We start from the raw sequence: 26765 nt of genomic DNA on the forward strand, positions 1-26765 counted from the left end.
ATTATTTTAAAATTACATGCTAAAATTTTATAAAAATAAATGCTAAAACTAACTCAAATGGAAGCATTTGATTAAAAAATTTATCCAAAAAAGTTTGAATTTTATATGAAACAGGATAGAAGATGAAAAAGCTAAAGAAATAAAATATAAATAAATTATGGCTGGGGACAGTGGCTCACACCTGTAATCCCAGCACTTTGGGAGGCTGAGGTGGGAGGACTGATTGAGGCTAGGAGTTTGAGACCTGTTATTTGAGGCACATGGGAAGGAAAGTTTTCTTTGAGATATTCCACATTTTATAATATTCTTCAAGAGATTTACAGAGTTCCTTGAGTGAATTGTTGGTTTGTTCTTAATACTGAATTTCCTATTCAAATTTATTTAGAAGTTCATTTCTTACAGTGATCTCATCTCCTATTAAGATATTCTTCAAGGTAGGTTCTTGGCCAGTTTCTCAATGACAGATTTTTAAAAATATTGTTAATCTTTTTATTAATATGAGAACATAATTGTTCCAGATCTGGAGGCCATCCTTTAAGCTTCTTGCAACAGTCTGGGAGCAAAGAGTTTACTCGCCACTGGGTAGTGGGCCATGGACACCCCAGTCTCCACCAGAAGTTCGGGATTGCAAAATGGGACTCTGGCAGCAAATTTCAAACTGTATGCCAGACCTGGCCCTTTGCAGGTGGGCATCACTAAAAATTTAAATTACCAAAATTGACTCAAGAGTAAACCTATGTCTGAGGAGAAAGCCTTTGGAAAAATTGAATTAGTAAGCAAAAACCTACCCAAAATAAATAACAGTAAGTCTAGAAAATTTTACACAGGCATTACCAACAAACATTCAAAGCACAGAAAAATCTCTTTAGCACAAAATGCTACAAAATACAGAAAAAGAGGAAAATTCTGTAGTTTCTCTCATGAAGTTAATATATTCTAGTTAGCTGAACTAGAAAAATAAGAGAAAGAAAAATTATAGGTTAATCTTCCTTATGAGTACATGCAAGTATCATAAGATGTTGACAAATTGAATCAAGCATTTTAAAAAATGCATTATGATCAAATATGATTTATCCTAGAAATAATGTATGAGAGTTATAAAATTCCCATTAACATTAGGAATAAGCATTAATACTTATTATCTCCACCAATAATCATCATTGCTCTGGAGTTCCTAACCAATGAAATAAGAAAGAAATAACCAGTTATATGGATTAGGGAAGATCAAATATTGATTATTTGAATATTATTTTTTATAGAAAATCCAATAATTGTACAGCTGAAGAACTGGAATAGGAGAGTTAAACAAAGTTTCTACATACAAGAGCAAAGTGATCAAATCAATAGGTTATCTGTAGGCCAGTGCTAATTACATTGACATGGTGGCCTTAAAATTTTTACATGCAATTCATAAATCAGTTTCACTGATATTAATTTACCAGATATTGATATTCTAAAGTTGTAATTATACAACTGTATTATTGTGTCAGAAATAAAATTAATAGACCAACAAAACAAAACTCAGAACAGATTCACATATTTGATAACTTGGTGTATGACAAGTGTGACATTAAAATTCAGGAGTAAAATAAAAAAATAACAAATAATGCCGGGATAATTGGTTAGTCACATGGGAAAACGTCAGAAGGATCTCTGCCTCACTCTATTTACATGGAATATACTTCAGATGAAAGAAACTTAAATACAAAGAGCAAAACTTTAAGACTTTTAGAAAAAGATAGGAGAATTTATGACTTCCAGTAAGGAAAGCTTTCTTAAGCTAGATGCAATGGCATAAACGATAAAATGCATTTTTTAAATAACATTAAATAAAACATGTGTTCCATAAAAGACACCAAAATACAATTAAGAGATAAGTTACAGTGTCTTAGTCCATTCTGGCTGTATAAAAAAATACCATAGACTGAGTGGCTTAAACAACATTTATTTCTCATAGTTTCTGGAGGCTGAGCAGTCCCAGTCAAAGACAGCCCACTTTCTAGTTTATAGACCACCATCTTCTCACTATGTCCTCACATGGCAGAAAAACAAGATGGCTCTCTGGAGTACTTTTTACAAGAGCACTAATCCTATTTATGAGGGATTCACCCTCATGATATAATCACTTTCCAATGGCCTCAGATCCAAATACTATCACATTGGAAGGCAGGACGGGGGTGGGAGGATTGGATTTCAACATAGGAGTTTTTTGGGGACACAAACATTCAGTCCATAGCACACAGACTGGGAGAAAATATCTGTGATGCATACATCTTACAAAATAATTCATATCTAGACTATAAAGAGCTCCTCAGGTAGATAAGAAATATCAAAAGAGAACAAAAACATAAACATAGTTCACAGAAGAGGAGACTCAGATGGTCATAAATATATGGAAAAAATGCTTAACTATTTATCATGAAAATGTGAATGTGAACCAGAGTTTACCTATAACATACAACAAACTTCCAAAATGACTGAAAAAAAAAACCTTATATTAGCAAGTAAAACACATACACACACAAACACACACACTTCTACAGGAGCAGGAATTTATACAACCACTGTGGCAGTCACTATTGGTTACCCATAACATATCGATCCACCTTTCTTCCTAAAGAGCAGAAGCACAATTTTATAAGTATGTGATTTCTAGGTTCTCTATGTCTATGCGTCTGTTTTTATGCAATATCATGCCATGTAGTTACCATAGCTTTGTCATATATTTTGAAGTCAGGTAGTGTGACGCTGCCAGCTTTGTTTTTTTTTTCTTTCTTTGTTTGTTTTTGTTTTTGCTTAGGATTGCTTTGGCTGTTTGGATTTTAGGGTTTTTTTTCTATTTTTGTGAAGAATGTTATTGGTATTTTGATAGGGATTGGATTGAATATGTAGATTACCTTGGATGGCATGGTAATTTTAAAAATATTAATTCTTTCAATCCATAAATATAGGATGACTTTTCTTTTTTTGTGTGTCCTCTTAATTTTTTCATCAGTGTTTTGTAGTTTTCATTTTAGAGATATTTCACCCCCTTTATTAAATTTATTCCTAGACTTTTTGGGGTAGGTATAATTATAAATGGAAATGCTACTGATTTTTGTACACTGATTTTGTATCTTGCAGCTTTACCGAATTTGTTTATCAGCTCTAAGAGTTTTTTGGTAATCTTTAGCATTATCTATATATAAGATCATGTCATCCGCAAACAGGGACAGTTTGACTTCTTCCTTTCCAATCTGAATGGCTTTTATTTCTTTCTCTTGCCTAAGTGATCTAATTAGGACTTCAATACTATGTTGAATAAGAGTAGTGAAAGTGGGCATCCTTGTCTTATTCCAGTTTTTAGAGGAAAAGCTTCCATCTTTTCCCCATTCAGTATGTTAGCTGTGGGTTTGTCATATATGGCTTTTATTGTGTTGAGGTGCTTTCCTTCTATGCCTAATTCGTTGAAAGTTTTTATCATTAAGTGATATTGAATATTATGAAATGCTTTTTCTGCATCTATTGAAATGATCATTTTTTTAATTCTTCATTCTGTTGATGTGATATATCACGATTATTGACTTGCATGTTTTGAACCATCCTTGCATCCTTGGGATAAATCCCACTTGAACTTGAAGCCAGGTTCAGTGGCACATGCCTGTAGATGCAATATGTGTAGTTGCAACAATCCCCCAACTCCTGAGGTGGGAGGATTGCTTGAGCCCAGGAGTTTGAGACCAACTTAGGGAACATAGTAAGAGACTAACTTGGGGAACATATTAAGACCCCATCTAAAAAAATGACAATAAAAATCCAACTTGATCATGTATAATCTTTTTGATATGTTGGTAGATTCAGTTTTCTAATATATTGTTGAGATTTTTTGCATCTATGTTCATCAGGGATATTAGCCTGTAGTTTTCTTTTTTGTTGTATTTTTGTGTAGAATTATAAAAAAAGATCTACACAATATATCTTCTAATTGGAGATTGTGGTTGAAATGTGATCTTTTTATATACAATTGTTTCAAATTAGACATTGAAGTTTTTAATACACTTATTTATAACTGGCATTTAAATTATAACCTCCAACAACAGTATTTACTCAAACTATGATTTTTGACTATCAGCCAATATGTGGCAGTTAGAATTTTGGCTGTTTCCTGAAAGAAACTTCCCCAAATATCTGTGAAAAGTATTATGAATTAAAGATATATTAATTCTACTGTTTTAAAAATATATTTTATACATAATTAAGGAAAGATTAAAATTTGTACAATAACAGTCCTACTTTTTGTAAAACAGAAAACTTCAGTTTAAATGCTAAAATGGAAATGATTTAGGCTGGAGATAACTCATATCTGTTGCAGGAAGTATAATTTTTAAATTTTATCTCAACAGGTTTTGGGGGAACAGGTGGTGTTTGGTTACACGAACAAGTTCTTTAGTGGTGATTTCTGAGATTTTGGTGCACCCATCACCTGAGCAGTGTACATTGTATCCAATGTGTAGTCTCCTCACTCCCCTCCCACCCTTTCCCCTGAGTCCCCAAATTCCATTGTATCATTCTTACACCTTTGCATAGAGTAAGTAAAATTTAAATAGATCTCTGATAAAAACATGTATAGTGCTAAATATTTTGAATTAAAGCTTATGATTAATAGCTATACTTAAAAGATAAAATTAGTGGTAGATGATACCCAGGTCATTTGATAGAACAATTTATTTCAAAATGAACAATTTACACCTAAATGCTGAATAAGAAATTAACACATACTGTGAGAGAGGGGTCTTTGCTTCAAAAAGCTTTGCACTTTATCTTCCTAGGAGGTGATTAAAATTAGTTCTCTAAATTTATATTATTTTCCCCATCTGTTGGGCTATAACTATCTCTTTCATGTAGGACATTGATGTCTCATGACTTCACCACTACTACGGAGGGAATTGTTGCCATATAGGCATTGACTGTGAAGCTTCTAGAACACCTGTCTCCAAAATGGGGATGTATACTCCCAAGAAGGCATGCAAGTCAATTCTAAATATAGCTAGGTAGAGAGACAGAGATATTAAGCTTTACTTGTGTTTAATATATTAATTGATACTGACAAAATCAGGCTTTTTTGTCTGATGGTCCCATTTTATATACAATATGTAAGGTATGCCTAAGAAACAAATCCCACACAGGATTTACACTGGAAGATTTTACACTGGCACCACATTTATGTAAAATTATGTTACCACATATTGCAATTAAATGTACTTGGTTAAATGGATCAGATGATTATAGTACGTCCTCACTAACATTGTCAGTAGGTTCTTGGAAACTGACTTGAACCAAAACAGTGTACAGCAAAACCAATTTTACCATAGGATAAATATAAACCAAAGTTAAGTATCTATAGCATATTTCTGGTCACAAAACCCACCAAACTTCTAAATAAAGACCAAAACACTTCTAATAATAAACATTGAAATAAATGTGAGCTACACATACATTTAAAGATTAATAAAAACAAGTAAGATAATTATTTACCTGCTTATTCCAGTTCAGGGTTGCCGGTAGCTGGAGCCTTTCCTGGCAGCTCAGTGCTCAAGGCAGGAACCAGCCCTGGAGAGGACACCATCCCATCGCAGAGCACGTTCACATCCACGCTCACTCAGACCAGGACAATTTAGATGTGCCAATTAACCTAATGTGCACATCACTGGGATGTGGGAAGGAACCAGAGTACCCAGAGAAAACCCACACAGACATGGGGAGAACACGCAGGCAGACTCTACACAGATAGTGACCTCAGCCAGGAATACGTTTTTTTTCTCATCAACATTGTAACAAAATGACATTGAATCATATACCAGGAGGACCTGCTGTATATCTCCTATGTTACCTGAAATACTTTGTAATTTGAGGAGGTGTTACCATGAGCATATTTTATACAATAAGGGGTTCATTCTTTACCTCAGGAAAAAGTATTTCTATTAACTTGGGTTTAGAGACTGAGGGGAAGGATTATATGTTATATCCTCATCTGTAATGCAATCCTTAGGCCCAGGATGAAGCAAAACAAGAATGTGGCAAGAAATGAGAGAGAGAGCCAATACAAAGCTGCATTAACCAGAATGCCGCTACTAGTGTCAAATGCCATGGCGCAGTCTCATGTGGCCATCTTCTTAGAGGCTTTATAAGTGACTTCATCTTCCCAGGAGAGTCCCTTGGGAGGAGAAATGGGGAAGTAATAATCTTCTGGCCTTCTGCTCTTGGCCAAAACTTGTGATTATTAATTTTATGTGTCAACCTAACTGGGATACCGGATGTCCAGATACGTGGTAAAACATTATTAGAGGTGCCTGTGAAGTTATTTCTAGAAGAGATTAGCATTTAAATCAGTAGATCAAGTAAAGCAGATTGTTCTTCCCAGTGTGGATGGGCATCATGCAGTCTGTTGAGGGCCTGAATAGAACAAAAAGGTAGAGGAAGGTTGAATTTGCTCTCTGTGTGACTGCTTGAGCTGAGGCATCAATCTTTTCCCTGAGTGCTCCTGGTTCTCAGGTCTTCAGACCTACACTGAAATTGGCACCATCAGCTTTCCAGAACTACATTTCTGGCTATAATACATGGGAAAAACAAACCCAAATGTTTTTCAGACTCTGTACTAACATACTCAATCCAACACTTCAGAGGCCAGATGTGTGAGGTTATCTCTCCACACACCAAGCAAGCACTCCTCCAGCAGACACAAGCTGGGTGTCCTGTAGTTCAATTCAATCCTAACACTGTCTACCTGGAGATAACATCAGACCCCACAGGTTGAGTGCTCAGTCCCCCAAGAGTGTCCTCCACTTCAGATGCCAACTGCAAGCCCCAGGTTGTGGCCTGTGCTTCCGACAGAGCAGCCATAAATCAGGGTTCCCATGACTCTCCTTCTCAGTTTCTGTTAACTTACTAGAGGTTCTCACATAACTCAGGGAGACACTTACATTTAGCCACTTATTATGAAGGACATTATAAAAAATACAGATGAACAACCAGATGGAAAACTGTATAGATTAAAGTATGGAAGAAGGGACATGGAGCTTTCATGCTCTCACTGGCACATTACTTTCCAGAAACTTTCACATGTTCAGCTACCCAGAAGCTGTTCCAAACTCTGCCTTTTTGAGTTTTTATGGTGGCTTCATTGCATAGGCATGATTGATTATATCATTGGCCATTGTTGATGGCCAACTTAATCTTCAGCCCCTCTCTCTTCTCCATAGGTTAGGGCTGAAAGTCTCAATCCTCTAATTATGTCTTGGTCTTTCTGGCAACCAGCTCCCATCCTGAAGCTATCTAGGGTTCCACACCTACTGGTTATCTCATTAACATACAAAAGATAATCCATCATTTCTGAAATTCTAAGGGTTTTAGTATCTGTATGCCAGGAAACAGGGAAGAAGACCAGATATATATTTCACAATACCACAATGGCTTTCCTGGGTCTCCAGGTAAATGGCAGAACATAGGACATCTTAGCATAATCTCATGAGCTAATTTCTTACTAATTTCTTATAATACATCTCTCTTTATGTGTACACACACGCACACACACACCCCTATTATAGGTTGGTGCAAAAGTAATTGTGGTTTTACCACTAAAAGTAATGGCAAAAACCGCAATTACTTTTACACCAACCTAATAGTCCTGTTTCTCTGGAAAACCCTAACTAATACAAAGTTTCACCCCATGGAGCTTTGATTCTCCCACATTTTGGACTTGTACATATGTGACTGCCAAGGAATCATGTGGTGGCATCTTATGCCTTAGCATTAAAAGATAATCCCAGGATGGGAGGAGAGGTGCTAGTAGTTTGTACCTTGTGAAGTCACACAAGTCACACATACCTGTATGTTGCTGCAATGGCTGTTGGAATAAGTACACAGAGTCCCCAAAGACTAGTGAGGCCAAGATGTGTGAGTCATTTTCCATCACACACAAAAAACCCAATTGTTCTAAGTATGTATTTTACCAAGCAGCTTTATAGAAAGATAAACAAACAAACAAACCAAACAACAACAACAACAAAAAACCTTGGCCAGGCACAGTGGCTTACACCTGTAATCCCAGCATTTTGGGAGATTCAGGCGGGTGGATCCTTTGAGCTTGGGAGTTTGAGATCAGCCTGGGCAATGTGGCGAAACCTCATCTCTACCAAAAATATAAAAACTAGCCAGGTGTGGTGGTGCACGCCTATAGTCCCAGCTACTTAGGAAACTGAGGGGGAAGATTGCCTGAGCCCAAGAGGTAGAGGTTTCAGTGAGCCATGGGAAGATTGCCTGAGCCCAAGAGGTAGAGGTTTCAGTGAGCCAAGATTGTATCACTGCACAACTGTTGCCTGGGCAACAGAGCCAGATCCTGTCTCAAACAACAAAAACAGTCCTTATATTTAATCTCTCACAGATAAAAAAAAAATAGTATTTTAGCAATTATTAAAAAGTATCTTGTTTCTGAAAGAAATTTGTGCTATGAAAAGGGCATTTTGAATATAAACTGAAAAATTTTCCATTTTTAAGTGATACAGCTAAAAATTATTACAGCTTCTTTAAAATCCCCTTATCAGCATGCCTAACAAGATTTTTCTAATTTATTCTAAATCTTTCACATAAAGAATTCAGTGAGTTTTAAATTCATTTATTACATAAGAATATTATAACTTTTTATTAGTTTATAGAAAAGTTTAGTGACATCAGGATAAATTGATATTTATTATAGGAAAGTTATGAAAACTTTTGTATAGTTGCTAAGTAGGATTAAAAAATGAGTATCAGAATTTGGTAAACATAGCCAGAGATACATTTCATTTGCACACAAATGTTTTTGTGAGGTTTCTTTTTCAGTTAGGAAAATCATTAAAATCATGTACTGATATAAACTAAACTTAGTACTGGACTTTCAAATCACTTGATTCCAAAGTTTAAATCAAGGTTTTTAAAAATAAAGTATTTTCAATTATAAAATGATTAATAATTTTCTAGTGAGAGTAAAGATGTTTGAAATATTAGGCTTAGTTTATCTGATGTATATATTTAATCCTATAAAATTTCTTTTGTAATAACTATCTGCAGAGTAGCATATTTGTGATTTATAAATATTATATGCTCAGAATCCTTGATTGATAAGAGCATATGATTAAAAAATGAAAACACATTGTAGAGTTATTCATAGTCACATATGTATGTAACTATGAATATATATGATATATATAATATAAATAAATATATTTAAAATACATATTTATATATAAATATGTATTATATATAAATATATATCATATATTATATATAAATATAAACAAATATATATATATATAAAGAGCCATGATACATTGTCTTTAGGACAATATCCTTCCAATCTTAGCTGATCAAGTACTCTGTGTTTTCCTATCCGGTTTTACTACCCATGACTTCTTGGCGGTAATTCCTATCTACCTTCCTAATCATTTCTCTTCATTCACTTAATACTTCAACTACTGACTCACTGCCTTCCTGTACATCTTCATTCCTGTCATTGTTCTTAGTGATTCCAAGAACCATGTAGAAGAAACACTCTGAACTTTAGCTTCTCTATTCCTTGACCTCTCCTCTTCCAATGTTTTCCTCTATCCCACCTTTGCCACCTATCACAAGACCACTGGAACTTATCACCACTAATGAAACCACCTGGTAATTCTTTATTTGAAGCATCCTACTTTATGACCATCACCTCCTGTTCTTCTAATTCATTTACCTGAGTCTTCCATTGCTGCAGTTCTTTAGCCCTATTGTAATCTGCAAACTACTGTTTTCCTTGTTTGAACTTCAGTAGCTTAACATTGGTAGAAAATACTAGGGTGACTGATAACACTTGAAATTCATCACAAAAACTTCAACTAGCCATTCAATACTGCCTACCATTCTTGTATGTTTTTCTAGCAAATTTGCTTTTGACTTTCTCAGATGACAGTTGAAAACCTGCACTTCACCCTTCACACACCTTCCCTGCTTAACTGAGAAAACAGAAGGTATCCGCTGGGCACAGTGGCTCAAGCCTGTGATCCCAGCATTTTGGGAGGCTAAAGTGGGAAGATTGCTTGAGCCTAGGAGTTCCAGACCTGCCTGGTCAACATAGCATGATCATGTCCCTATTAAAAAAAAAAAAATTAGCCAGGCATGGTGAAGCATGCCTATAGTCCCAGCTACTCTGGAGGCTGAGGCAGGAGGATTGCCTGAACCCAGGAGTTCAAATGACTGGGTTTGTGAAGGCTGCAGTGAGCCATGACTGTACCACTGTACTTCAACCTGTGCAGCAAAGTGATACCTTGTCTCAAAAAAAAAAAAAAAAAAAAAAAAAGAAGCAGAAGAAAAAAAAGAAAGAAAAGGGAAAAGAAAATAGAAAACATTGAAGGTAAACTCCCTCATCTTCCCACACAAAATCTAACCAAACGGAAACTTTGTCCTTTTTGTTACAGTGAAGGAAATATCCCTGCCATTATCAAATGCAAATCTTCCTACTTTTCTCTGGATTTAATCCCCTCTTGCTTGTCATGGACTAGGAGTATTTGCTCCTCTGCTCCTCTATCTAGCAGCATCACTCTCACCCTTTCTGTTAGATCATACCTATTAACGTATCTGACATGCCCCATGTTAAAAAAAAAAAAAAAGTAAACACACTTCTGTTGATTCCATCTTATTTTCTGGATACTGCCCTATTACTTTTAATTCTTCTATTTAACATCTTAAACATGTTATCAATGTTCACTATCTTTCTTTCTTTCTTTCTTCCAATTAATTATTCACCCCATTCTAATGTAGCTTCTGTTTCCACCTCTGCAGTGAGGTGGACCTTTGTCAAGGTCTCCCACAGTCTCTGCATTGCCAAACCCAACTCCTCTCTTCCTACCTCATTTGATGCCTTGGCAGCATTAGACCCAGCAAAACACTCTCCTTAAAGCCGTTCTTTCCTTGGCTCTGTGACATCATCGTCCTGGTTTTCCTCTTACCTCACTGTTACTCCTTCTCTCTTTGCCAAGCCTCAGAGCTAGTCTCTTTTCAATTCTATCAGAGCTTTCTCCCTAAGTGATCTTATTTAGTCTCATGGATTTAAGTAACTTGTACTGTATACACTCATGGTTTTCAAAATTAATTTCTAGCCCAATGACCCAAACTGAGCTTTTGACTTTCTTCACAAACTTAGTTATTTGCAACTCTCTCTCATCTCAGTATATGGCACCATTATTCATCCATTTTCTAAAATAACACTCAGGTATCAGCTTTAATTTTTCTCTTTCTGCAATTCCCTACATCCAATTCATCATCCAGTTCATTTTATTCTACCACCAAAAAATATCTCAGGTTTTACCACTTCCCTCTATCTACATACCACCATTCAAAATTAATTCACTACAATCTCTTTCTGTACTATGTGAAATAGATTTCTTTGCTTCTTCTCTTGCCCTTCTCCAAAAAAAATTTGTCTTCACATAGCAATCAGTAATCACTTAGAAACATGAATCAGGAATCATTTTTTTCTTAGATTAATTCAGTGGTTTCTCATTGTCCTTAGAATATGTCCATTCTTCTTACAATGGCCTGTCTGGATGATGTGGCTCCTGTATACCTATACAATGTTACCTTCTACCCTTTATATTCTCCCTTAATTATTTCATGGCAATCCAATTGGCCTCTCTTCTGTTTTTCAAATTCCCAAGGTGCTTTCTGATGCCAAGGCATTTGCACTTCCTGTTCTCTTTGTCTGCAAAGCTCTTAAGCATTTTTGCATAGCTAGCTCATTTTCATCCTTCAGGTCTCAGCCTAAATACTATCTCCTCAGAGTTCTTAATTGACTGCTCAAGACCCACTTGCACTGAACATAATTATTCTTTATTTCGTCTTCCTTCTTTCATCTTCATTCATACCACTTCTCATGATCTGTATTTGGCTTTTCTATTATTTCTTGTTTGTGACATGCCAAAAATGTAAGTTCTATGCAGGTAGAGATTGTATCATGTTCATTATCCTAAACTTGGGATCTAGTACAATGTCTGGCACAAGATAAATTTTGAATATTTATGAACAAACAAAAGAAGGCTTCTTTTTCCTTGTCTTACTTTATGCTCTCACTATTCACATTTTTTCAGTTTACCCTCTGGTAACCATCTGTATTAGGCAGTCAGGATGCAAAAACAAAATACCACAGGCTGGGTGGCTTAAACAACATAAATTAATTTTCTCTCAGTCTGGAGGCTGGAAATTCCAAGATCAAGGTTCTGGCCATTTTGGTGTCTGGGGAGGTCTCCCTTCCTGGCTACATTCTCCATATACCTCACGGCCTTTTTTCTTGGTGTGTGCACCTTGCAGTGAGGGAAGGGGAAGAGGGGTTTCTGGTGTCTCTTCTTATGAAGACACTAATCTTAGAAGATTACGACTCCATACTCCTTACCTCATCTAACTTTAATTACTTCTTAGAGGCCCCACCTCCAGATACAGCAATATTGGGAATTAAGGCCTCAGCATATGAATTTTGGGGGGACACATCATCATCTTTTCATTACTGATTTCACTCACACAGACAAAGTGTGCATGGAGGAGCCTCTGTCTACTGAACTCTTAGCTAGTTCTTATTTAAGCACATTCACGGTTTTTTGTTATTTTTATATAGACATATGCCTTGGTTTGCATTTTAGTATACATTTCCTTTCCCTACTCCACACAGAGCTCTTTAAGTAGTGATTCCATATATATTTACTGATTGACTAAATCTACATCCACATTTCCATTTACAAACGTTCACCCAACATCCAATTCTTTATCACCAACTGCTGATGATGTTTACACTTGGATTATCCATTTTTGTCTCAAATTTGTTGTGTCCCAAACTTATTTGCCCAACCACCAGCAAGCTTTCTCTTTGTCACTGCATTACATTCTCCTGACAATAGAGGCCTAAAACTTTGGCATAATCTATGACTCATTCATTAGTTTTCATCTGCTTTATCTAATTAATCACTAACCCAGTTATTATTTCCTTTAAAATCTTGCATAAAATGTTTCTTCCTCTAGAATCTTTCTGTCATTTTAAAAATAAACTTTTTTATTTAAGGGATTTATATTTACAGAAAATTGCAAAGAGAATAGAGAAATCTCTTTTATCCTTCATGCAGTTTTTCCTGTTATTAGCATCTTAACATTAGTATGGTATATCTGGCAGAACTAATCAAACAACACTGATGCATTATTATTAACTAAAGTTCATACTTCATTCATACCTCCTTGGTTTTTACCTAATTTCTTTTCTATTTCATAATCTTACCCAGGATATTACATTGCATTTAGTTGTAATGTCTTCTTAAGCTTCTTTTGGCTGTGATAGTTTCCCAGATTTTCTTTGTTATAGATGACCTTTAGAGTTTTAAGGAGTACTGGTTAGGTATTTTTTAGAATGTCTCTCAGTGGGTTTGTATGTAGTTTTTCTTATGACTATACTGGGGTTATAAGTTTTGGGGAGAAAGACTACAGAGATAAAGTGCCATTCTCATCATATATCAGGAGTGCATGCTGTCAACATGATTATTGTTGCTAATGTTAACCTTGATCACCTGGCTGAGGTGGTGTTTGTTAGATTTCTCCATTGTAAAGTTATTCTCTTTCTCCCTTTCTGTACTGTATTCTTTGGAAGGAAGCTATTATATGCAGCCCACACTTAAGAAGTGGGTAGTTATGCTCCCCTCTTTGAGAACAGAGTTTCTTTAGGAATTACTTGAATTTTTACATAGAAATTGGTCTATTCTTGCCTATTTATTCAATTATTTATTTTTACCAGTGTGAACTCAGGGATATTTATATTATACTTTGAGTTATAATACAATGCTGTTATTTACTTCATTCCTCAAATTGTTCCAGCTCTAGCCATTGGAAGCTCTTTCACTCAGCTCCTATGTTCCTTTGACATACCTCCTTTTTTTTTCTTTTAAACATTTCCTTACATCCTGGCACTATAAGGTGCTCTAGGGTCATCTTGTATATTTCCTGTCTGTATTGGTTTCCTATTGTTATTGTAACAAGTTACCATAAACTTAGTAGATTAAAACAACACAAATTCATTATCTTGTTATTCTGATGGTAAGAATTCTAAAATGGGTCTCACTGGGCTAAAATTGAGGTATACAAAGGGCTGCATTCTTTCTGGAGGCTGAAAGGGAAATTTTGTTTTTTACCTTTTCCATCTTCTAGAGCCTTCTAACATCCTTGGATCATGGTCCCATTCCTCCATTTTCCTTTCTTTCTCCTTTCCTTTCATATATATATATATTTTTTTTTTTTCCAGAGTCTTGCTCTGTCACCCAGGCTGGAGTGCAGTGGTGCAATCTCGGCTCACTGCAGCCGTGACTTCCTGGGCTCAAACTATCCTCCCCACTCAGCCTCCCGAGTAGCCGGGAATACAGGCGCATGCCACCATGCCTAGCTAGTTTTTTGTTTTGTTTTGTTTTTTTGATTTCACCATGTTGTCTAGATTGATCTTGAACTCCTGGGCTCAAGCAATCCTCCCACTTTGGCTTCCCAAAGTGCTGGGATTACAGGTGTGAGCCACCAACATGGCCTCCATTCTTCCATTTTCAAAGCCAGCAATATCAAGTTGATTCTTTCTCATGCTGCCATCTCTCTGGTTATCCTTTTCTGCCTCCCTCTTCTACACTTAAGGACTCTTGTGATTATACTGACCCACCTAAAAAAAATCCACAATAATTTCCCTCTATTAGAACTAGCCGATTAGCAACTTACAATCTGTCTGCTAGAGCTGGGTATGTTGGCTCACACCTGTAATCCTAACACTTTGGGAGGCCAAGGCAGGAGGATTATATGAAGCCAGGAATTTGAGACAAGCCTGAGCATCAAAGTGAGACCCTTTCTCTAAATAAATAAATAATAATAATAATCTATCTGCTATCTTAATTCCTCTTTGCCATTTAACATGACATATTCAGAGTTTCTGGGGATTAGAATGTGGACCTCTTGATGAGAAAGGACATTATTCTACCATATTGCCACAGTTTTGACTCAATTATTTCTCCAAGGATTGCTGTTTCCTTTTATTGGAGAATTGTCTCTGCAATCAAGATTTGGGCACTGGGTGTGCCCATTGGTATTGGGGTATAGTTTCTTTTAGGCCCTCTCAAATGAAAAAGAAAATATATATATGTACACTATTCCATGGATACATATAGAAATCCCTATTTCTACATGTATCCATTTGTATTTATATTAAGCTAAATATGAGTTATTGATATCTTCACCTCTAATATAGTGTCTGTCATTAAAAAAAAATGTAGGGTGGGTGAAGTGGCTCATGCCTGTAATCCCAGGACTTTGGGAGACTGAGGCAGGTGGATCATGTGAGGTCAGGAGTTCGACACCAGCCTGGCCAACATGGTGAAACCCTGTCTCTACTAAAAATACAAAAAATTAACCAGGCGTGGTGGCATGCGCCTGTAATCCCAGCTACTCGGGAGGCTGAGAGAGGAGAATCACGTGAGCCTGGGTGGCAGAGGTTGCAGTGAGCTGAGATCATGCCACTGCACTCCAGCCTCAGTGACAAGCAAGACTCCGTCTAAAAAAAAAAAAAAAAAAAAAAATCTAGCCCTAGGCACTGTAAGCATAAGTTACCCTAAAGCATCCTGACTAAGTGGTCACTTTAGTTCATTCCTTTATTTATTTTATTGTACATAGTACCACAAGATCAGTTTTTCTTACAGACTGCTTTTTTATCAGGTAACCATGTTTAAAAACACCCAACAGTATTCTATTCAATAACAATTTGTCCATAGTTTAGGCAAAAATCTTTGCCTTATAAAGCTTTCTATAATCAGTGTGCATACTAACCATCCAACTTTACTTTCCAGAATTTCTTAGGATAGCCACTGACTTCTCATAACTCCTCATGGCTTCGCCATGAAGTTAATCAGGTTAGCTTCATGGTCCTTCAAAAATGCACCATTTTAGGTTTTACATGGTATCTTTGCTTTTGTAAATATTTCTTCACTAAAACTTCATTTGTGTTCAATTCCACTTACCATTGAAAATCCACTTTTTCCAACTATCATTAATGTATTCCAGCTGACATTAATTTTTCTCTCTTTTAGATCCTATAGCACTTGAATAAAGAATAAAGAACCTATATCTTATACTGTAAAATTTAATAATCATTGTAAGGAGTGTTCAGTGTTCAGTATACATCACTGAAGAAGTTAACGTATTTAACTATTTCTTAACTTTCCCAGCTTTGTAGGTCTTCCGAACAGAAGCCTGACTATCTTGTCCCTCTTTTTTTTTTTTTGCCTACATTATAAAGGTAAGAAATTTATCTTTCCTTTAAAATATCTTCAATTTGTTTTTTAAACTGCTCAAGACCAGTTGTTTTTCAATGTTAGAGTACAAAAGATTCACCTGGGAAATTGATAAGAAGGCACATTCCTTGATCTTATATTCAGAGACTTTGATTTGATGCATATTTTTAGTTTCTTATTGCTGTTTTAATGAATTACCAGAAACTTAGTGGCTTAAATAACACAAATTTATTACCTTACATTTCTGTAGTTAGAAGTTCGAACGGGTCTCATTGGGTTAAAATCACGGTGTCAGGAATGCTGTGTTCCTTTCTGAAGGCTCTAGAGGAGAACCGCTTTTCTTGCTTCCAGAGGGCACCCACATTCTTTGGCTCATGGGTCTCGTTCTCCTTGAAAGCCACCACATGGCAACTCTGTGCCTTTCTTCTGTAGCCACACTTTCCTCTGACTGTTTCTCCTCTTCTGCCTCCTATTCTACTTTAAGGACCCTTCTGATTACATTGGATCCATCTGGATAACCTAGGTGAATCTCCTTAATTTATTTAGTTATTTTTTGTAGAGGGGTCTCACAATGTTGCCCATGCTGGTCTCTAACTCCTAGGCTCCAGTGATCTTCCTGCCTCGGCATCCCAAAGGGTTGGGATTGCAGGTGTGAGCCACTGTGCCCAGCTTTAATCTCCCTATTTTAAGGCCAGCCGATTAGCAACCTTTATTCCATCCACAACTTTAATTCTCCTTTGCCAGGTAACACAACATAGGCTGTGGTTTTGGGGATTAGGATGTGGACATATTTGAGGGTCATTATTCTATTACAGTAGCACTGGGGTGGTGGAGCCCAGGAAATTACCCTTTTAACAGTCATTCCAGCTGATTCTAATGAAAACAATCAGGACAACACAATTTGAGAAACACTCCTTTGGTTATTTATGCATAACAGCTATATTTATTCAACTTTGGAATTCAAACAAACACAGAGGTGGTTTAAGACTTTTTAAAAAGAAGATTTAGTACAAAGAGAAAAGTAAAATCAGACTCTGATAAACACGGTTATCTACAAAGAGCTGTTTACACAGAAAGAAGAGACACTGGCCGATTTCTTGATCTTTCCCTGTTTTATTCTGAGGTGTTGCGGAGTGGTAACATAGTTTTACAATGTAAAGAAACATTTTACAGCCTGAAAACCAAATATTAGGAATAACACCTATAATATAACTTAAGTTATGACATTAAATTTTACTTGGTTTTAAAAGTATACTTGGCTAAAAGTTCTTTATTGCTTGGTCCATTTTATACACACACACACACTATATATATATATATATATACATACATACATATATATATACATATATATACATATATATATACGTATATATATATATATAACATTCAAACAACATCCTAATCCTAAAGCACTCTTTTCTTTCTTTTTCCCGTTTTTTTTTTTTTTTTTTTTGAGATGGAGTCTTGCCCTGTCCCAGGCTGTAGTGCAGTGGCTTGATCTTCGCTCACTGCAACCTCTGCCTCCCGGGTTCAAGCTATTCTCCTGCCTCAGCCTCCTGAGTGGCTGGGATTACAGGTACCTGCTACCATACCCAGCTAATTTTTGTATTTTTAGTAGAGATGGGGTTTCACCATGTTGGCCAGGCTGGTCTCAAACTCCTGACCTCATGATCCACCCGCCTCAGCCTTCCAAAGTTCTGGGATTACAGGCGTGAGCCACCCCGCCCGGCCTAAAGCACTCTTTTCTATCTCTCCAAACCAGCAACTAAGCTGAACTATGCTAGGAATAGTCTATATTTCCTTTACTTTTCTTATTGAAAAGATTCAGTTTGCTGAGATTTATATTATATATAAGAATAAATTCAGCTATTTTATTAAGTACTTAAGTCTAGCTTAAAAGTATTTTGAAACATCATCTACTTTTGCATAGCCTTTTTATTGGTTTATTGCTCATAAATCATATTTTCTCAAAGCTCAAGAAAAATTACTTCAAAAAATCTGGATTCTGGGCATGGTGGCTCATGCCTGTAATCCCAGCACTTTGGGAGGCCGAGGCTGGTGGATCACTTGAGGTCAGGAGTTTGAGACCAGCTTGGCCAACATGGTGAAACTCCGTCTCTTCTAAAAATACAACAATTAGGCCAGGCGCGGTGGCTCACACCTATAATCCCAGCACTTTGGGAGGCCGAGTTCGGTGGATCATGACGTCAGGAGTTTGAGACCAGCCTGGCCAAGATGGGGAAACCCCATCTCTACTAAAAATTCAAAAATTATCCAGGCGCGATGGCGGGCACCTGTAACCCCACCTACAGGGAGACTGAGGCAGGAGAATCGCTTGAACCCGGGAGGCGGAGGTTGCAGTGAGCCGAGATCACGCCACTGCATTCTAGCCTGAATGACAGAGCAAGACTCTGTCTCAAAAAAACAAAAGCAAAAAACACAAATTTAGCCAGGCATTGTGGTGGGCACCTGTAATCCCAGCTACTCGGGAGGCTGAGGCAGGAGAATTGCTTGAACCCGGGAGGTGAAGGTTGCAGTGAGCCGAGATTGCGCCACTGCACTCCAACCTGGGTGACACGGCAAGACTCCGTCTCAAGAAAAAAAAAAAAAAAAAATTGAAAAATGGGTTTCATCAGTTTAGTTCCTCCTGTTCTTTAAATCATAAAATATTTAAACCTAATTGTATGCTTTATTTTTTAAAAGTACTTTTTAGAGCTCAACTTTAGCAGAGCTATTTACAGTATTATTGTGAGAGAATAGAGAAGAAAGAACTTTAGAGAATGATTAAAATTTTAATCAGTGAACAAATGAATTAAACCAATATTTAGTCAAATCCAACTAACCTGAAATGTTAACTCAATTGAACTCTCATAACAATTCATAAATAAAGTATGATTATCCCTTATTTCTTAGAGAGGAAACAGGCTGTGTTGAGTGATTTCGCCCAGGCTTCATAGCTGTTAAGCAGTGAAGTTAAGTAACTATTCAAACTTGAGTCTCTGACTCAAAGGTAAATGCTCTTCATAGTATAATCAGGCTTCTATATGCTTAACTCATTCGGCTTATTATTATTATTATTTTTGGTAGGGAGACACTCACTAACCCACAAGGGTAGAAGGCAGGCATGAGGTGGGGAAAGGTTGACCAGTGTTGGCCCTGGAGGTAGAAGGCAATGTCTTCCAGGGTTGGCTTGATTACATGTTGAACCAAAGAGCTGATTTCTGCAATTTAGTAATCAGTCAAGGGTTAGTATTAGAGTGTGTCTTTGTTTTGTGTTACTATAACATAATACTGGAAACAATAATTTACAAAGAATAGAGATTTAATTCTCACTGTTCTGGAGGCTACGAAGTTCATGATTAAGGCACTGGTATCTAGTGAGGGTCTTCTTTCTGTATCTTAACATCATAGAAGGCTTAGGGCACAAGAAGGATGAATTTCCTCCATCAAACCCCTTTATAATGGCATTCATCCATTCATAACGGTGAAACCCTTATGACATAAATACTTCCCCCAAAGCCCCACCTCCTCATACTGCTAGATTGGGGATTAAGTTTCCAACATGAATTTAGGGGGATATATTAGACCATAGCAGGGTGTCTAGTCCATAATTTCAAATAATTCAGTATCCTTCAAGTCACTGAAATGAAATGTCCTCTATATGTAGTAATTATTTTTCCATATGAAATCATTTTGGGTAATCAGATAATTCAGTTGTTGAGACATATTTTTATTCTATCTCATCATTGAAGAGCTTGCACTACTCTCAGCTGTACAACATGGAGCCAAGCAGAGGCCAGACCCTGAGAGCATAGAGTGTGAATGTTTTTCTATACCAGATCATAGCCTGGTCAGTAATCATCACCCCACCACAATGAGACCCCTGGACGTGGGTCACCAATGCTAGATGCTTTGAAAGACAAAAATCAATTAATATAAGACCTAACTCCTAACAAAAGATACGGATAATCACAAGTCAGATGGCTTTGATTCCTAAATTCATCTCGGGTTGTAATTAAAAGACTTTTAAATTAGCACTAAATTATTCAAATCAAGTAATTAATCTGGTTTTTTAGACTTGAAATTCAATCAGCATTTCCTATGAAATTTAAAATTAAAAACATTTTTTTTTTGAGGCGGAGTCTTGCTCTGTCACCCAGTTGGAGTGCAGTGGCGTGATCTCGGCTCACTGCATGCTCAGCCTCCTGGGTTCACGCCATTCTCCTGCCTCAGCCTCCCAAGTAGCTGGGACTACAAGGCGCCTGCCACCACGCCCGGCTAATTTTATTTTTTGTATTTTTAATAGAGACAGAGTTTCACCGTGTTAGCCAAGATGGTCTCAATCTCCTTACTTCGTGATCCGCCTGCCTGGGCCTCCCAAAGTGCTGGGATTACAGGCATGAGCCACTGCGCCCAGCCAAAAACATTTTTAATAGAAATTTAAATATAACTACCAGTAAAATGTTGTATGACTCAGTTTACTACTCCATGTGATACCACTGAGCAGTGTTTCCAGAAATGTGTCACCACTGGCAATACCTGAGATAACATTAGGAAGCATGAGACATGATTTCATGTTCATGGATATGGCATTAATTAGCATTGAATCACATAACGACAAAGTTATTTCCTCCTAAACAACATTTAATCTTTGTGATTATCTCAAGGAGGACCTCTCAGTTTGGTGTTGTCTCTAAATTTCTCTAATTTTTCATTTTGCCAAGGTAGAGCAGACCCCTGTAAAAAGTTTTCATCAGGAAATATACTAGCTAGAATATATTACCATGTTTTATTATTTTTACTCTGTCGTGTTTATATTTACTGTTACTTTCCATTCATGGCAAATAATTTGGTTTTTCTATTTGCGGTAGTGATATAAAATTTTTCTTGAGGTGTCTGGAAAGATGACTGAATAGGAACAGCTCCGTTCTGCAGCTCCCAGCGAGATCAACGCAGAAGGAGATAATTTCTGCATTTCCAACTAAAGTACCCAGCTCATCTCATTGGGACTGGTTAGACAGTGGGTGCAGCCCACAGAAGGCAAGCAGAAGCAGGGTGGGGTGTCGCCTCACCCGGGAAGCGCAAGGGGTCAGGGAACTCCCTCCCCTAGCCAAGGGAAGCTGTGAGGGACTGTGCCGTGAGGAACGGGGCATTCCGGCACAGATACTATGCTTTCCCCACGGTCTTTGCAACCCACAGACCAGGATATTCCCTTGGGTGCCTACACCACCAGGGCCCTGGGTTTCAAGCAAAAAACTGGGCAGCCATTTGGGCAGACACTGAGCTAGCAGCAGGAGTTTTTTTCATACCCTAGTAGCCCCTAGAATGCCAGCGAGACAGAACTGTTCACTCCCCTGGAAAGGGGCACTGAAGCCAGGGAGCCAAGTGGTCTAGCTCAGCAGATCCCACCCCCACGGAGCCCAACAAGCTAAGACCCACTGGGTTGAAATTCTCACTGCCAGCACAGCAGTCTGATGTCCACCTGGAATGCTTGAGCTTGGTGCAGGGAGGGGCGTCTGCCGTTACTGAGGCATGATTAGGCAGTTTCCCCCTCACAGTGTAAACAAAGCTGCTGGGAAGTTTGAACTGGGTGGAGCCCACTGCAGCTTGGCAAAGTTGCTGTAGCAAGCGTGTCTCTCTAGATTCCTCCTCTCTGAGCAGGGCATCTCTGAAACAAAGGCAGCAGCCCCAGTCAGGGACTTATAGATAAAACTCCCATCTCCCTGGGACAGAGCACCTGGGGGAAGGGGCAGCTGTGGGCACAGCTTCAAGACACTTAAATGTTCCTGCCTGCTGGCTCTGAAGAGAGCAGCAGATCTCCCAGCACAGTGCTCGAGTTCTGCTAAGGGACAGACTGCCTCCTCAAGTGGGTCCCTGACCCCTGTGCCTCTGGAGTGGGAGAGACCTTCCAGCAGGGGTCAACAGAAATCTGGTGGGTGCCCGTCTGAGACGAAGCTTCCAGAGGAAGGAACAGGCAGCAATCTGTGCTGTTCTGTAGCCTGCGTTGGTGATACCCAGGTAAACAGGGTCTCGAGTGGATCTCCAGCAAACTCCAGCAGACCTGCAGCAGAGGGGCCTGACTGTTAGAAGGAAAACTAACAAACAGAAAGGAATAGCGTCAACATCAACAAAAAGGACATCCACACAAAAACCCCATCCGAAGGTCGCCAGCATCAAAGACCAAAGGTAGATAAATCCATGAAGATGAGGAAAAACCAGTGCAAAAAGGCTGAAAATTCCAAAAACCAGAACACCTTTTCTCCTGCAAAGGATCACAACTCCTTGCCAGCAAGAGAACAAAACTGGATGGAGAATGAGTTTGACGAATTTACAGGAGGAGGCTTCAGAAGGTCGGTAATAACAAACTCCTCTGAGCTAAAGGAGCATGTTCTAACCCAATGCAAGGAAGCTAAAAATGAAAAAAGGCTGGAGGAATTGCTAACTAGAATAACCACTTTAGAGAAGAACATAAATGATCTGATGGAGCTGAAAAACACAGCACGAGAACTTCGTGAAGCATACAGAAGTATCAATAGCTGAATTGATCAAGCAGAAGAAAGGATATCAGAGATTGAAGATCAACTTAATGACATAAAGTGTGACGTCAAGATTAGAGAAAAAAAGAATGAAAAGGAACGAACAAAGCCTCCAAGAAATATGGGACTATGTGAAAAGACCAAACCTATGTTTAATTGATGTACCTGAAAGTGCTGGGGAGAATAGAACCAAGTTTGAAAACACTCTTAGGATATTACCCAGGAGAACTTCCCCAACCTAGCAAGACAGGCCAATATTCAAATCAGTAAATACAGAGAACACTACAAAGATACTCCTCGAGAAGAGCAACCCCAAGACACATAATCATCAGATTCACCAAGGATGAAATGAAGAAAAAAATGTTAAGGGCAGCCAGAGAGAAAGGTCGGCGTACTCACAAAGGGAAGCCCATCAAACTAATAGCAGATTTGTCTGCTGAAACCCTACAAGCCAGAATAGAGTGGGGGGCCAATATTTAACATTCTTAAAGAAAAGAATTTTCAGCCCAGAATTTCATATCCAGCCAAACTAAGCTTCATTAGCAAAGAAGAAATAAAATCCTGAGAGACAAGCAAATGCTGAGCGATTTTGTCACCACCAGGCCTGCCTTACAAGAGCTCCAGAAGGCAGCACTAAACACATAAAGGAAAAACCAGTACCAGCCACTGCAAAAACATAACAAACTATAAAGACCACCGACACGATGAAGAAACTGCATCAACTAACAGGCAAAATAACCAACTAGCATCATAATGACAGGATCAGATTAACACATAACAATATTAACCTTAAATGTAAACGGGCTAAATGCCACAATTAAAAGACACAGACTGGCAAATTGGATAGAGTCAAAACCCATCATTGTGCTGTATTCAGGAGACCCATCTCACGTGCAAAGACACACATAGGCTCAAAATAAAGGGATGGAGGAATATTTACCAAGCAAATGGAAAGGAAAAGAAAAAAAGCAGGGGTTGCAATCCTAGTCTCTTATAAAACAGACTTTAAACCAACAAAGATAAAAAAAGACAAAGAAGGGCATTACATAATGGTAAAGGGATGAATGCAACAAGCAGAGCTAACTATTCTACATATATATGCCCCCAATACAGAAGCACCCAGATTCATAAAGCAAGTTCTTAGAGACCTACACAGAGACTTAGACTCTCACACGATAATAATGGGAGACTTTGACACTCCACTGTCAATATTAGACAGAACAATGAGACAGAAAATTAACAAGGATATTCAGGACTTAAACTCAGCTCTGGACCAAGCAGACCTACAGAACTCAGAACTTGAACTCAGCTCTGGACCAAGCATACATCTACACAACTCTCCACTTCAAATCAACAGAATATACATTCTTAGCAGCACCACATCGCACTTATTCTAAAATTGACCACATAATTGGAAGTAAAACACTACACACCGAATGCAAAAGAACGGTAATCACAACAGTCTCTCAGACCACAGTGCAATCAAATTAGAACTCAGGATTAAGAAACTTACTCAAAACCGCACAACTACATGGAAACTGAACAACCTGCTCCTGAATGACTACTGGGTAAATAATGAAATCAAGGCAGAAATAAATAAGTTCTTTGAAACCAATGAGAACAAAGACACAATGTACCAGAATCTCTGGGACACAGCTAAAGCAATGTTTGGAGAGAAATGTATAGCACTAAATGCCCACAGGAGAAAGCAGGAAAGATCTAAAGTCAACACCCTAACATCACAATTAAAAGAACTAGAGAAGCAAGAGCAAACAAATTCAAAAGCTACCAGAAGACAAGAAATAACTAAGATCAGAGCAGAACTGAAGGAGATAGAGACATGAAAAACCCTTCAAAAAAATCAATGAATCCAGGACCTGGTTTTTTGAAGAGATTAACAAAATAGATAGATCACTAGCCAGAATAATAAAAAAGAAAAGAAAGAAGAATCAAATAGACACAATAAAAAATGATAAAGAGGATATCACCATTGATCCCATAGAAAAACAACCTACCATCAGAGAATACTATGAACACCTCTATGCAAATAAACTAGAAAATCTAGAAGAAATGGACAAATTCCTGGACACATACACCCTTCCAAGGCTAAACCAGGAAGAAGTCGAATCCCTGAATAGACCAATAATAAGTTCTGAAATTGAGGCACAAAAAAATAAAATTTCAGGCCAATATCCCTCATAAAGATCGATGCAAAAATCTTCATTAAAATACTGGCAAACAGAATCCAGCAGCACATCAAAAAGCTTATCCACCACGATCAAGTTGACTTCATCCCTGGGATGCAAGGCTGGTTCAACATATGCAAAGTAATAAACATAATCCATCACATAAACAGAACCAATGACAAAAACCACATGATTGATTATCTCAAGAGATGCAGAAAAGGCCTTTGATAAAATTCAACACCCCTTCATGCTAAAAGCTCTCAATAAACTAGGTGTTGATGGAACATATCTCAAAATAATAAGGGCTATTTATGACAAACCCACAGCTAATATCATACGGAATGGGCAAAAACTGGAAGCATTCTCTTTGAAAACCGGCACAAGACAAGGATGCCCTCTCTCACCACTCCTATTCAACATAGTATTGGACGTTCTGGCCAGGGCAATCAGGCAAGAGAAAGAAAGAAAGAGTATTCAAATAGGAAGAGAGGAAGTCAAATTGTCCCTGTTTGCAGATGACATGATTGTATATTTAGAAAACCCCATCGTCTCAGCCCAAAATCTCCTTAAGCTGATAAGCAACTTCAGCAAAGTCTCAGGATACAAAATCAATGTGCAAAAATCACAAGCATTCCTATACACCAAGAATAGACAAGCAGAGAGACAAATCATGAGTGAACTCCCATTCACAACTGCTACAAAGATAATAAAATACCCAGGAATACAACTCACAAGGGATGTGAAGAACTACAAACAACTGCTCAAGGAAATAAGAGAGTAAACAAACAAATGGAAAAACATTCCATGCTCATGGATAGGAAAAATCAATATCATGAAAATGGCCATACTGCCCAAAGTTATTTATAGATTCAATGCTATCCCCATCAAGCCATGATTGACATTCCTCACAGAATTAGAAAAAACTACTTTAAATTTCATATGGAACCAAAAAAGAGTCCAAATAGCCAAGACAATCCTAAGCAAAAGGAACAAAACTGGAGGCATCACGCTACCTGACTTCAAACTATACCACAAGGCTACAGTAACCAAAACAGCATGGTACTGGTACCAAAACAGATATATAGACCAATGGAACAGAACAGATGCATCAGAAATAATGCTGCACATCCACAACCATCTGATCTTTGATAAATCTGACAAAAACAAGAAATGGGGAAAGGATTCCCTATTTAATAAATGGTGTTGGGAAAACTGGCTAGCCATATGTAGAAAACTGAAACTGGACCCCTTTCTTACAACTTATACAAAAATTAACTCAAGATGGATTAAAGACTTAAATTTAAGACCTAAAACTATAAAAACCTAGAAGAAAACCTAGGCAATGCCATTCAGGAGATAGGCATGGGCTAAGACTTCATGACTAAAATGCCAAAAGCATGGCAACAAAAGCCAGTATTGACAAATGGGATCTAATTAAACTAAAGAGCTTCTGCACAGCAAAAGAAACTACCATCAGAGTGAACAGGAAACCTACAGAATGGAAGAGAATTTTCTATCCAGCTGACAAAGGGCTAATATCCAGAATCTACAAGGAACTTAAACACATTTACAAGAAGAAAAACAACCCCATCAAAACATGAGTGAAGGATATGAACAGACACTTCTCAAAAGAAGACATTTATGTGGCCGACAAATATATGAAAAAACACCTTATCAACACTGGTTATTAGAGAAATGCAAAT

The 26765-nt window shown here is 37.6% G+C and overlaps 1 long non-coding RNA gene across 1 annotated transcript; it reads left to right on the plus strand.

Annotated features, from left to right (window-relative positions):
- The first annotated feature begins 298 nt into the window (after positions 1–298).
- LOC134730391 (uncharacterized) lies at positions 299–26559 on the plus strand. Its single transcript, XR_010112162.1, has 3 exons — positions 299–434; positions 519–685; positions 21233–26559. It is a non-coding gene; the product is annotated as an uncharacterized LOC134730391 (long non-coding RNA).
- The last annotated feature ends 206 nt before the right edge of the window (positions 26560–26765 follow it).

Source organism: Pan paniscus, chromosome 4 (assembly GCF_029289425.2).
Source record: "Pan paniscus chromosome 4, NHGRI_mPanPan1-v2.0_pri, whole genome shotgun sequence".
NCBI classification, from domain to species: Eukaryota; Metazoa; Chordata; class Mammalia; order Primates; family Hominidae; genus Pan; species Pan paniscus.